Raw genomic sequence first — 12,618 nt, forward strand, 5'->3', positions numbered from 1 at the left:
CGATCGATCGAACAGCAGTTTCGCAAGAGTCTAGGAAAGGAACGAGTGAAGATATGATTGAATCAAGTGAACTTGCGAGAAGCGGAAAACAGTTTTACATACATTATTTGTTCACGCCCGCAATTGCGAAAAATGAAAATATCCTCATCTATTCCGATTGTAAAAATACGCAATAACATATGTTTGAAGAAATTATGAAAATATTCGCAAATTAAAACATTTTGAAGATTAAAAATTCGAAATCTGACCCGAGATTTATTCAACGTTATTCAGCAAATTGTCTTTTCTGCAAATCTGCACATTTATAATTATGTCGTATATAATTTTTCAACAATGACATTGAATTGCAAAATTCAAGAATTACAAATAGCAAGCAAGAAGTTACTTGACGAGAAAAGTAAATGTAGAAAATATTCAAGATTTGTTTCCATCAAATATATTAAGCTCTTTAATATTTAAGATGCGGAACCTATTTAAAATTATCTTATGCAATTAGATTTCTTCCAAGCCACCGTTTTCACATACTGTACTTGAGTTGATCGTAGTACATCGTCGTAGGCGGTGGTGTCGACGCATGATGAATATTCGTGAAACTGTGCCAGGTATATTGGATATGCTCAGGCACCGATGTTACTCAAATTTAATGAACCAAGCGAACTCAAGGAATCAATGCTACCGGTCCTCCGGGATGCGCAAAGTACGGCTTCCGGTCGACGATACCGCCCCCGGAACTGTTCGAACTGGAGCTGGAGTTTGTGCACTGCATTTTAATTCCTGAAACAAATAACAGATTATTTAGCTACGTGCATTTGCAAGAGTAACTCTCAGAGGATCTGTGCGTTGTGTGTATGTTTTCTTCTTTGAGAACTTCTTTATCAATGCATAGCTAAACTTCTTTTAAATAGCACAAATGAGTATTATATTTTCTAAGGTTTGCAGTTTTTAATTAAATAGATTTAAGCAAGTAGTATCAAGTTAATTCTAAATTAAAAGTGAATTGTTTACTCCGCAAGAAAGTTACTTGACGAGAAAAGTAAATGTAGAAAATATTTGATTCTGATTTGCAAGTATTTTACACATAAATAAGACTTCATATAATTTTGTTATTTAAGATCGCGCGCGTTGTGAATTACGACGCGACGGATAGAAACGAAAGATCTCACGATAAAAATTGGTATTTGTGTAGGCTTCATAAATCCAAAGCTCCGGCAGTTCTCAAGTAGCTCCCTCTCGAGCGGCCACTTCACTCGTGTCTCGACTTTGTTCTGCCCGTTTTTTTCTTTTCTCTCTTATATCCCCATATTAAGGGGGAGCCTGCTTTAGAACGTTGAAAATAAGGTATACTTTTACGAATTGTTTTGGAGAAACTATACAGCGGATCATTATAAAACTTTGATGCATTTATTAGTACATGTTTAAAGATAAAAAAAATTATTTTTTGATTTGAATATATCGCCTGTAGAGGTCGTCCTGGAGGCATTGTAAATTGGTGAGCATTCTCCTGCCTCCAAATTTCATCCAAACTGAAAAATTGAAATATTTTCTCGTTATTTATGAATTCCCATCGTCGATGAACCTTTAATATTCATAAAAACATTAAGTTAAACAATTACTTTTGCATGAAAAAGTTCAACAACTTTGCCTAAAAATCGTACTTTTGTGTTCTAAGCTCCACCATTCTGGCACTCTTCAACTTTTTTCTTCTCTCTTTGGTGCATCGACGATGGGAATTCATAAATAACGAGAACATATTTCAATTTTTCAGTTTGGACGAAATTTGGAGGCAGGAGAATGCTCACCAATGTGCAGTGCCGGCGACGCGGCTGCACTAAGATTTCTCCAGGACGACCTTTACGAGCGATATATTCAAATCAAAAATAATTTTTTTTATCTTCAAACATGTACTAATAAATGCATAAAACTGTGATGCATTTATTAGTACATGTTTAAAGATACAAAAATTATTTTTTGATTTGAATATATCGCCTGTAGAGGGCGTCCTGGAGGCATCTTAGTGCAGCCGGCATTGTAAATTGGTGAGCATTCTCCTGCCTCCAAATTTCATCCAAACTGAAAAATTGAAATATTTTCTCGTTATTTATGAATTCCCATCGTCGATGAACCTTAATATTCATAAAAACATTAAGTTAAACAATTACTTTTGCATGAAAAAGTTCAACAACTTTGCCTAAAAATCGTACTTTTGTGTTCTAAGCTCCATCATTCTGGCACTTTTCAACTTTTTTCTTCTCTCTTTGGTTCATCGACGATGGGAATTCATAAATAACGAGAACATATTTCAATTTTGCAGTTTGGACGAAATTTGGAGGCAGGAGAATGCTCACCAATTTGCAGTGCCGGCGACGCGGCTGCACTAAGATTTCTCCAGGACGACCTCTACGAGCGATATATTCAAATCAAAAATAATTTTTTTATCTTCAAACATGTACTAATAAATGCATAAAACTGTGATGCATTTATTAGTACATGTTTAAAGATAAAAAAATCATTTTTTGATTTGAATATATCGCCCGTAGAGGTCGTCCTGGAGGCATCTTAGTGCAGCCGGCATTGCAAATTGGTGAGCATTCTCCTGCCTCCAAATTTCATCCAAACTGAAAAATTGAAATATTTTCTCGTTATTTACGAATTCCCATCGTCGATGAACCTTAATATTCATAAAAACATTAAGTTAAACAATTACTTTTGCATGAAAAAGTTCAACAACTTTGCCTAAAAATCGTACTTTTGTGTTCTAAGCTCCATCATTCTGGCACTTTTCAACTTTTTTCTTCTCTCTTTGGTTCATCGACGATGGGAATTCATAAATAACGAGAATATATTTCAATTTTTCAGTTTGGACGAAATTTGGAGGCAGGAGAATGCTCACCAATTTGCAGTGCCGGCGACGCGGCTGCACTAAGATTTCTCCAGGACGACCTCTACGAGCGATATATTCAAATCAAAAAATAATTTTTTTTATCTTCAAACATGTACTAATAAATGCATAAAACTCTGATGCATTTATTAGTACATGTTTAAAGATAAAAAAATCATTTTTTGATTTGAATATATCGCCCGTAGAGGTCGTCCTGGAGGCATCTTAGTGCAGCCGGCATTGCAAATTGGTGAGCATTCTCCTGCCTCCAAATTTCATCCAAACTGAAAAATTGAAATATTTTCTCGTTATTTACGAATTCCCATCGTCGATGAACCTTAATATTCATAAAAACATTAAGTTAAACAATTACTTTTGCATGAAAAAGTTCAACAACTTTGCCTAAAAATCGTACTTTTGTGTTCTAAGCTCCACCATTCTGGCACTTTTCAACTTTTTTCTTCTCTCTTTGGTTCATCGACGATGGGAATTCATAAATAACGAGAATATATTTCAATTTTTCAGTTTGGACGAAATTTGGAGGCAGGAGAATGCTCACCAATTTGCAGTGCCGGCGACGCGGCTGCACTAAGATTTCTCCAGGACGACCTCTACGAGCGATATATTCAAATCAAAAATAATTTTTTTATCTTCAACCATGTACTAATAAATGCATAAAACTGTGATGCATTTATTAGTACATGTTTAAAGATAAAAAAATCATTTTTTGATTTGAATATATCGCCCGTAGAGGTCGTCCTGGAGGCATCTTAGTGCAGCCGGCATTGCAAATTGGTGAGCATTCTCCTGCCTCCAAATTTCATCCAAACTGAAAAATTGAAATATTTTCTCGTTATTTACGAATTCCCATCGTCGATGAACCTTAATATTCATAAAAACATTAAGTTAAACAATTACTTTTGCATGAAAAAGTTCAACAACTTTGCCTAAAAATCGTACTTTTGTGTTCTAAGCTCCATCATTCTGGCACTTTTCAACTTTTTTCTTCTCTCTTTGGTTCATCGACGATGGGAATTCATAAATAACGAGAATATATTTCAATGTTTCAGTTTGGACGAAATTTGGAGGCAGGAGAATGCTCACCAATTTGCAGTGCCGGCGACGCGGCTGCACTAAGATTTCTCCAGGACGACCTCTACGAGCGATATATTCAAATCAAAAATAATTTTTTTGATCTTCAAACATGTACTAATAAATGCATCAAAGTTTTATAATGATCCGCTGTATAGTTTCTCCAAAAACAATTCGTAAAATATACCTTATTTTCAGCGTTCTAAAGCAGGCTCCCCCCTTAATTTCCGCTTCTCGCAAGTTCACTTGATTCATCATATCTTCACTCGTTCCTTTCCTAGACTCTTTGCGAAACTGCTGTTCGATCGATCGAGAGTCGCGAGCGACAGTCTTTCATCTTCAGTCCCTTCAATTTCTTTAGGTACACTCAAGATCTCCTTTCTTCTGCAACATCCTAACTCACCGGGAGCTTCCCGATGTTATTGAAATGAAACAATACGCGAGGCTCCGACATTTCACCGCATCATATTGCGATATGAAAATTAATCGATTCTCCCAATTCGACAGCCACGACGACGGTCGCGAATGGCATCGCGACGCCTCGGAGCGCCGTCGTGGGTGGTCCGATGGATGCTGCCAGTCAAAATGCCTCTCGTGGATCGAAATGCCGTCGGGCGCGACTGTGCTCACGCTATTTCTTCCTCTTTTTCCTTCGAGAACGCATACGCGGTAGTGCCCGCGTGCGCGCGCGAACGCGAAGATGCTGGCTTTCAAGGAGCACAGAAGTCGTTTCTGACTGAATGCCGGCACAACAGGCCATAGTTCGGAGTAAAGAGATCGCGCTCCAGAAATATACGGAGAACGCGGCGTGTAAGAAGAGTAAAAAGACGAGCCTACCGTGGCGTGTCTGTGTAGATCGATCTCGTTTACACTCCACTGACTGACAGAAGACGAAGAAGAAGAAGAAGAAGAAGAAGTCTGCGGTGGAGGAAGCGTGGGTGGCGGCGTTTATCTCTTGTCGATCCGTGTTGTATCGACGTACAGAAGAAAGGGACTTATCCTTCTTAAATCGAAATTAGATCGTTTACGCGAAACAAGATATCTACGAAAATGTGGGAGGGATATGCTCTGGTAATATTATTTAGCTAATATCATGTTATATGGTATTAAGCTGTAATATTTAATTATTAATAAATAAAATGCGTTTAGAATTTTGTTCACGCATATTTGACATTTCAATGCGTTGGCTGCAAGATTGCAATTATCTACTCAATTTTGGAAAAAAACAATGACAATTTAGTATCAAATATTCTCCAAAAGTTATGTATCGAATTAATATAAACTGAAATAATAAGTATCAACAGATTATTATAATTAATAGAATGAAAAGTTTAAATGAACAATTAACGGATCGGTATAGTCTCGGTAAGTCAATGTCGTAAATATTACGATGTTTCATTCTCTCTAGGGTTAAGGCCGAATTAAATCGCCTCGTTTACACCCCCGATAAATATTTACGCGATAAACGATTTAAGCACACTTGTTAGCACGCGACTACGCTCAAGTATAAAAAACTGCATTTTAAGCACACTTTAGACATTACTTGGTTTCGGAAATCGATAATGATTATCTTTATGAAATCTGACGATTAAATAATTTTTTTCTGCGAAATTATCTTTAAGATGACATCAGGAAATTTAGATCAAGGGAAGCAAATTTATACAATATACCTGCAGATTGCAAATAATATTGGGTTGGCCAAAAAGTAATTGCATTTTTTTCCAATAGATGAACATACATGTCTTGAAATGTAACTAACTTCATTCTAAACCGCAAATTCATTATGTAGGTTAACAACTCACAGTTCAAGCTTGTTTTACAAAAAGAAAGTACACGATTTCGTTAACAATTGTTTCTTTGCCGTCGATTTCAAAATGGAAAATCAAAAAGAACATTTTCGTCATATTTTGTTTTATTACTTCCGAAAAGGGAAAAACGCTGTGCAAGCTCATAAAAAGTTATCTGATGTATATGGCGAGGATGCTTTAAAACTGCGGCAGTGTCAAAATTCGTTTACTAAATTTCGATCTGCAGATTTTAATGTGAAAGATGCACCACGCTCAGGAAGGCCAATCGAAATTGATGATGACAAAATAAAGGCACTGATCGATTCGAATCGGCGCTTAACGACACGAGAGATTGCTGAGAATCTTAACGTATCGAAATCGAGTGTTGAAAACCATTTAAAACGACTTGGATACATTAGTAAGCTCGATATTTGGGTACGACATGAGCTCAAAGAAATTCATCTCACTAAGCGTATTGACATCTGCGATTCTCTTTTGAAACGTGAGGAAAATGATCCATTTTTGAAACGTATGATAGCAGGCGACGAAAAATGGATCGTCTACGACAACGTCAAACGAAAAAGATGGTGGAGCAAGCGTGATGAACCTGCTCAAAGCACTTGAAAAGCAGATATTCACCAAAGAAAGATTATGCTGTCAGTCTGGTGGGACTTTAAAGGTATCGTGTATTTTGAGCTGCTTGCAAGGAATCAAACCATTCATTCAGACGTATACTGTCGTCAACTGGATAAAGTAAATGATGCCATCAAACAGACACGTCGAGAATTGGTGAATCGCAAGGGTGTTGTGTTTCGCCATGATAACGCTAGACCACGTACAAGTTTGGTCACTCGTGAAAAATTGTTGCAGCTTGGATGGGATGTGTTACCATGATGTTACCACATCCACCATATTCGCCAGACCTGGCACCATCAGATTACCATTCGTTTCGTTCTTTGCAAAACGCCTTGAATGGTAAAACCTTGACTGCTGATGAGGATATCAAATCGTTGTTGGAATTGTTTTTTGCTGAAAAAGATAAGAACTGTTTTGAGCGCGGAATCTTGAAGTTGCCTGAAAAATGGCAAAAGATAATCAAACAAAATGGACAATATATTGTTTAATAAAGTTTTTGTTTCCCATGAAAGATTCGCCTTTTATTTATATAAAAAAACGCAATTACTTTTTGGCCAACCCAATATTATATATATTATATATTATATTAATATATATTGGGTTGGCCAAAAAGTAATTGCGTTTTTTCCAATAGATGGACATACATGTCTTCAAATGTAACTAACTTCATTCTAAACTGCAAATTCATTATGTAGGTTAACAACTCACAGTTCAAGCTTGTTTTACAAAAAGAAAGTACACGATTTCGTTAACAATTGTTTGTTTGCCGTCCATTTCAAAATGGAAAATCAAAAAGAACATTTTCGTCGTATTTTGTTTTATTACTTCCGAAAAGGGAAAAACGCTGTGCAAGCTCATAAAAAGTTATCTGATGTATATGGCGAGGATGCTTTAAAACTGCGGCAGTGTCAAAATTCGTTTACTAAATTTCGATCTGCAGATTTTAATGTGAAAGATGCACCACGCTCAGGAAGGCCAATCGAAATTGATGATGACAAAATAAAGGCACTGATCGATTCGAATCGGCGCTTAACGACACGAGAGATTGCTGAGAATCTTAACGTATCGAAATCGAGTGTTGAAAACCATTTAAAACGACTTGGATACATTAGTAAGCTCGATATTTGGGTACGACATGAGCTGAAAGAAATTCATCTCACTAAGCGTATTGACATCTGCGATTCTCTTTTGAAACGTGAGGAAAATGATCCATTTTTGAAACGTATGATAACGGGCGACGAAAAATGGATCGTCTACGACAACGTCAAACGAAAAAGATGGTGGAGCAAGCGTGATGAACCTGCTCAAAGCACTTGAAAAGCAGATATTCACCAAAGAAAGATTATGCTGTCAGTCTGGTGGGACTTTAAAGGTATCGTGTATTTTGAGCTGCTTGCAAGGAATCAAACCATTCATTCAGACGTATACTGTCGTCAACTGGATAAAGTAAATGATGCCATCAAACAGAAACGTCGAGAATTGGTGAATCGCAAGGGTGTTGTGTTTCACCATGATAACGCTAGACCACGTACAAGTTTGGTCACTCGTGAAAAATTGTTGCAGCTTGGATGGGATGTGTTACCATGATGTTACCACATCCACCATATTCGCCAGACCTGGCACCATCAGATTACCATTCGTTTCGTTCTTTGCAAAACGCCTTGAATGGTAAAACCTTGACTGCTGATGAGGATATCAAATCGTTGTTGGAATTGTTTTTTGCTGAAAAAGATAAGAACTTTTTTGAGCGCGGAATCTTGAAGTTGCCTGAAAAATGGCAAAAGATAATCAAACAAAATGGACAATATATTGTTTAATAAAGTTTTTTGTTTCCCATGAAAGATTCGCCTTTTATTTATATAAAAAAAACGCAATTACTTTTTGGCCAACCCAATATATTGTCATCACTTTTTTTTATACAGAGAATAAGTGTTTCATCATCAAGTGTTTTATCGTCGTTACTTAAAGCACGGTGCTAACGAGCATTTTATTCGCTGTCGTTGTAAGAGACATGCTGATGGCTAAATTAATCTCACGAGAAAAGGAAACGCCCCAACGCCTCCATGTTTTACGAGTTACATGTCTCAGGTTACGAGGTACAAGTTACGAGCCCGAAGCGTCGTACAGACATGACAGGAATGTCGGTTCGGGTCACACGCAATCTCTGTCAACGACAATTTGCTGTATCTACCTCTTTTTCTCTCCCTATTACGTGATAGTTCTGTTTACGAATGTGTTTTATTATATATATATATATATATATATAATGTTACAAATATTATATTATAATGTTACAAATTTTACAAAAAGCATTTCAATATAATACTACAAATTTATTCAGCATATCATTAGCAAAAGACAAATTAAATTAATATAAAATGTTGTTATTTATTAATGATGAGTTAAAATACTGTTGTAGATATTTGTTAAAGCATAATACACATTAAATAATTTTGAGTTGCTTAATTATATCAAACGAAAATCATATTCTTCTAAACAAAACTATCTTTTATATAAAAGAGTAACTCTCAGAGGATCTGTGCGTTGTGTGTATGTGTTTTCTTCTTTTGAGAAACTTCTTTATCAATGCATAGCTAAACTTCTTTTAAATAGCACAAATGAGTATTATATTTTCTAAGGTTTGCAGTTTTTAATTAAATAGATTTAAGCAAGTAGTATCAAGTTAATTCTAAATTAAAAGTGAATTGTTTACTCCGCAAGAAAGTTACTTGACGAGAAAAGTAAATGTAGAAAATATTTGATTCTGATTTGCAACTATTTTACACATCTCTTTTATATAAAAGCATAATTAATCTAAACAATTAAAGTTTGGTTTAGCATATCCACGAAATTCTAAAGAAAGGATGGAAGACTCGAAAGAGTAGTCATGCCGTGGTTTCACTTTGCAGGATACGGCGCCTGAAAGGTCGTAAACTGTCTCCAATTTTCCAGATGGCCCCTACGTGACGTCGCGACCCCGTTAACATCGTCCTCGCGATGCAAAGACAGACACGACATTTCGTTGCATTTATCATTAAAGCACGTTCTGCGGTTTTATTTTGTTAAGCTTATATTTTCAGACTTTGCAGAAAAAATATTATCGAAGCGATGTTATAAATTCTCTCTAGTTAAACGCATGCTTTTTCACTTATTTGCATTCGACATTTTCAAACTGTAGAGAGAGAGAAATCAATGAGTTAATTTGCAACCTGATAATTAAGAAGATTGATTATATAGAAAATTGATAAGAGTAAATTAAAAATATATTTCGCGTAATAAAAAAAGTTCTTAAGGGTCATCGCGACTCACCGTGATCCGCGACAGGTGTCTGACATCCGCTGTGCGGCGAGTTGACGTTGGCCGCGGGGCTGCTGTTGCCACCCGGCTGCTCTTGCATGGGTTGCATAGCAATGTTGACGCCGTGACTCGCGGCATTGTTGACTCCCCCGAGACCATAACTGACGTAATAATCCTGTCCGGGCGCTTGCGTGGTGGGCGTCGAATTGGCACACTTGTAGCTCATCATAGCTTCGTCCTTGTAATCAGCGTGATGCTGTTGCTGATGATGATCCTTCACCGTCGGGAAGGCGTCGGTCGGAGGCCTGTAGGCCGTCAGCTGATCCTGACTCCTGCCGGCAAACCCGGGTTCGCTCTTGAACGCCACCAATTCGCCGTTTCTGTACACCGACGACGCCGGCTCACTGCCGGTCTTGTACGTGACCTCGGTGGTCTTGTAGGTGACCTCGGCAATCGGCGGGCCCGACTTGTACGCCGCCGGGCTGTCCGCGTACGCCCAATCGGCGGGGACCGCCGCGCTCGGCGCGTACATGGCGTACTCCTGATAATTCTGATACTGATTCTGATAACCGTTCGCGTACTCGATGCCAGGCCCGGCAGCCAGGTTCTCGTAAGCACCGGGCGTTTGCACGCCCACGGGACCAGCGCCGGCGTAGTACTGCGGGTACTGCGGCTTCAGAGCCTGGCACTTGCGCCGGAAGCCGCGCGGTCGTCGCCGGAAGCTACCCTCCTCGAACATGTACTCGGTGGACGGATCGATGGTCCAGTAGTGGCCCTTGCCGGGCCGGCCCAGGCCTTTCGGCAGCTTGATGAAGCACTCGTTCAGGCTGAGGTTGTGGCGCACCGAGTTCTTCCAGCCCTGGTAAGTGCCGCGAAAGAACGGGAAGCGTTGCTGCAGGAACGAATAGATCTCCGACAGCGTCAGCCTCTTGCCCGGGCTCGACTGGATAGCCATCACGATCAGCGCGATGTACGAGTACGGCGGCTTCTCCTGGCGTCGAGCGCCGGGTTTCCGCGGCATCTCATTGCTCGTTGGGTTGCACATCAGCGGTTCCAGGCTCGTCTCCTGGGACAAACCGCTCGTCGCACCGCTCATCGACAGGACTGCCGAGCGCGCGGTCACCGTCGACGAGTTCGGGTGCACGGGCACAATCGTCTGCTCCTGATGCTGATGGAGGCCGGAGTCCGACTCGTTCTTCGTGTTCGCCAGCCTATCGGCGCCAGCGCCGACGTCGCGCGGCACCGACGGCACGATCACGCTCTGGTCCATCGAGCTCCGGGTTGCCGAAGAAGATCGTCAAGAGTCCAAGCATGGCGAACATCTTACACAGTAAAAATAAAATGTTAATTTTAACATTTTTGGCATGTCCCAGAAAGTCCACTCTAAATTTTAAGTTAAAGTAACTCATTCGTCATATGTTACTTCTTGACAAACTAGAAATGTTAAGTAATTAACACAATACTTTACATTTATTTTTGTTACTGTAACTTTAAGTGTGATGTAAAAATAACATACAAATAATTGAAAACTACATGGAAGAGAAGTTTACTTTTTATGTTATATTAACACATGATAGTAATTATTTTCAACTTAAATTATCTTTGATAGAAACATTTAATTTAGTAAATTTGATTATTTTTATATGTCAAAGTTTCATGATTATTTGAAGATTTACTTTTAACTTCTTTTAGAATGTTAAACTGACTTTGTGACATGTTGATTGTTTAAAATTATTGTGTTAAAAGCATTTCAAATAATATTCCATTTAAGAGAAATACACAAAATGTTAAGTAATTAACACAATACTCTTACATTTATGTTTCTATTGTAACTTTAAGTGTGATGTAAAAATAACATACAAAGTAATTGAAAAAACTACATGGAAGAGAAGTTACAATAACTCATCGGAAAAGTTGATAGAACATTTTCGTTCGTACAATATGAACATTTACTTTTTATGTTATATTAAACACATGATAGTAATTATTTCAACTTAAATTATCTTTGATAGAAAACATTTAATTTTAGTAAAATTGATATTTTGTATGTCAAAGTTCATGATTATTTGCGACATCACGAGCGTTCAGAAGACAGCGCAAGCCTTCAAATTAAGAGATAGCTTCTTCGAGAAAGCTACTTGGTTACAGCCCGTTGCCTTAGCGGCACATTAAAAGAACAGTCGGCGGCTTTTTGTCGAATTGCTGGTGGTACCTTTTGCGAGGCTCGCCAAGCATCCTCGGGAACCGCGCTGCCAATAATAGAGCAATAAAAAAGCTCATTGGTCTGCTGTGGTGTGTTTCAAAGCGGCGGTAATGGGGCATGAAAGCTGCATGTCTACGATGGAAGTAGAAGAGGCAGTAGAAGAAGCGAGCGCGCGCGACGGTAAGGGAAAGGACCGGGTCGACGACGGAAAGACGAAAAATCGAGGGTGGCACCGGGACATTCATCTTCGGAGGCGTTCAGCCGTTTGATAGCAAAGGCACCCGACACACTCGCTCCATTCTAAAAGCCGTAAGAACACCCACCGCTAAGCGCAAAGCCAAACCTCGTAGAATAATTAACCCTTCCGACCCCTGAAAACAGCTTCGGTAGCGAACAGCTTTATCGCATGGGCGTCTAGGCAAAAAAGATGAGAAGAAAAGAGATGAAACGTATTATAATCGAAGTCGATTCATTTAAAAAATTTGAGACCGTGGATTAATAAACTATTGGTATTATCCAGTGGTAAAATTTCCTGCGATAGTTTTTTAAAATTAATATTTTTGATATCAGTAATTAACACAAAAATTGGGTTGGCCAAAAAGTAATTGCGTTTTTTCCAATAGATGGACATACATGTCTTGAAATGTAACTAACTTCATTCTAAACCGCAAATTCATTATGTAGGTTAACAACTCACATTCAAGACATGTATGTCCATCTATTGG

At 38.5% G+C, this 12,618-nt stretch overlaps 1 pseudogene; it reads right to left on the bottom strand.

Annotated features, from left to right (window-relative positions):
* Positions 1 to 419: 419 nt before the first annotated feature.
* Positions 420 to 10,960, bottom strand: LOC113563374 (annotated as a pseudogene).
* Positions 10,961 to 12,618: the final 1,658 nt, after the last annotated feature.

The sequence above is a fragment of the Ooceraea biroi genome, chromosome 14 (assembly GCF_003672135.1).
Source record: "Ooceraea biroi isolate clonal line C1 chromosome 14, Obir_v5.4, whole genome shotgun sequence".
Lineage (NCBI taxonomy): Eukaryota > Metazoa > Arthropoda > Insecta > Hymenoptera > Formicidae > Ooceraea > Ooceraea biroi.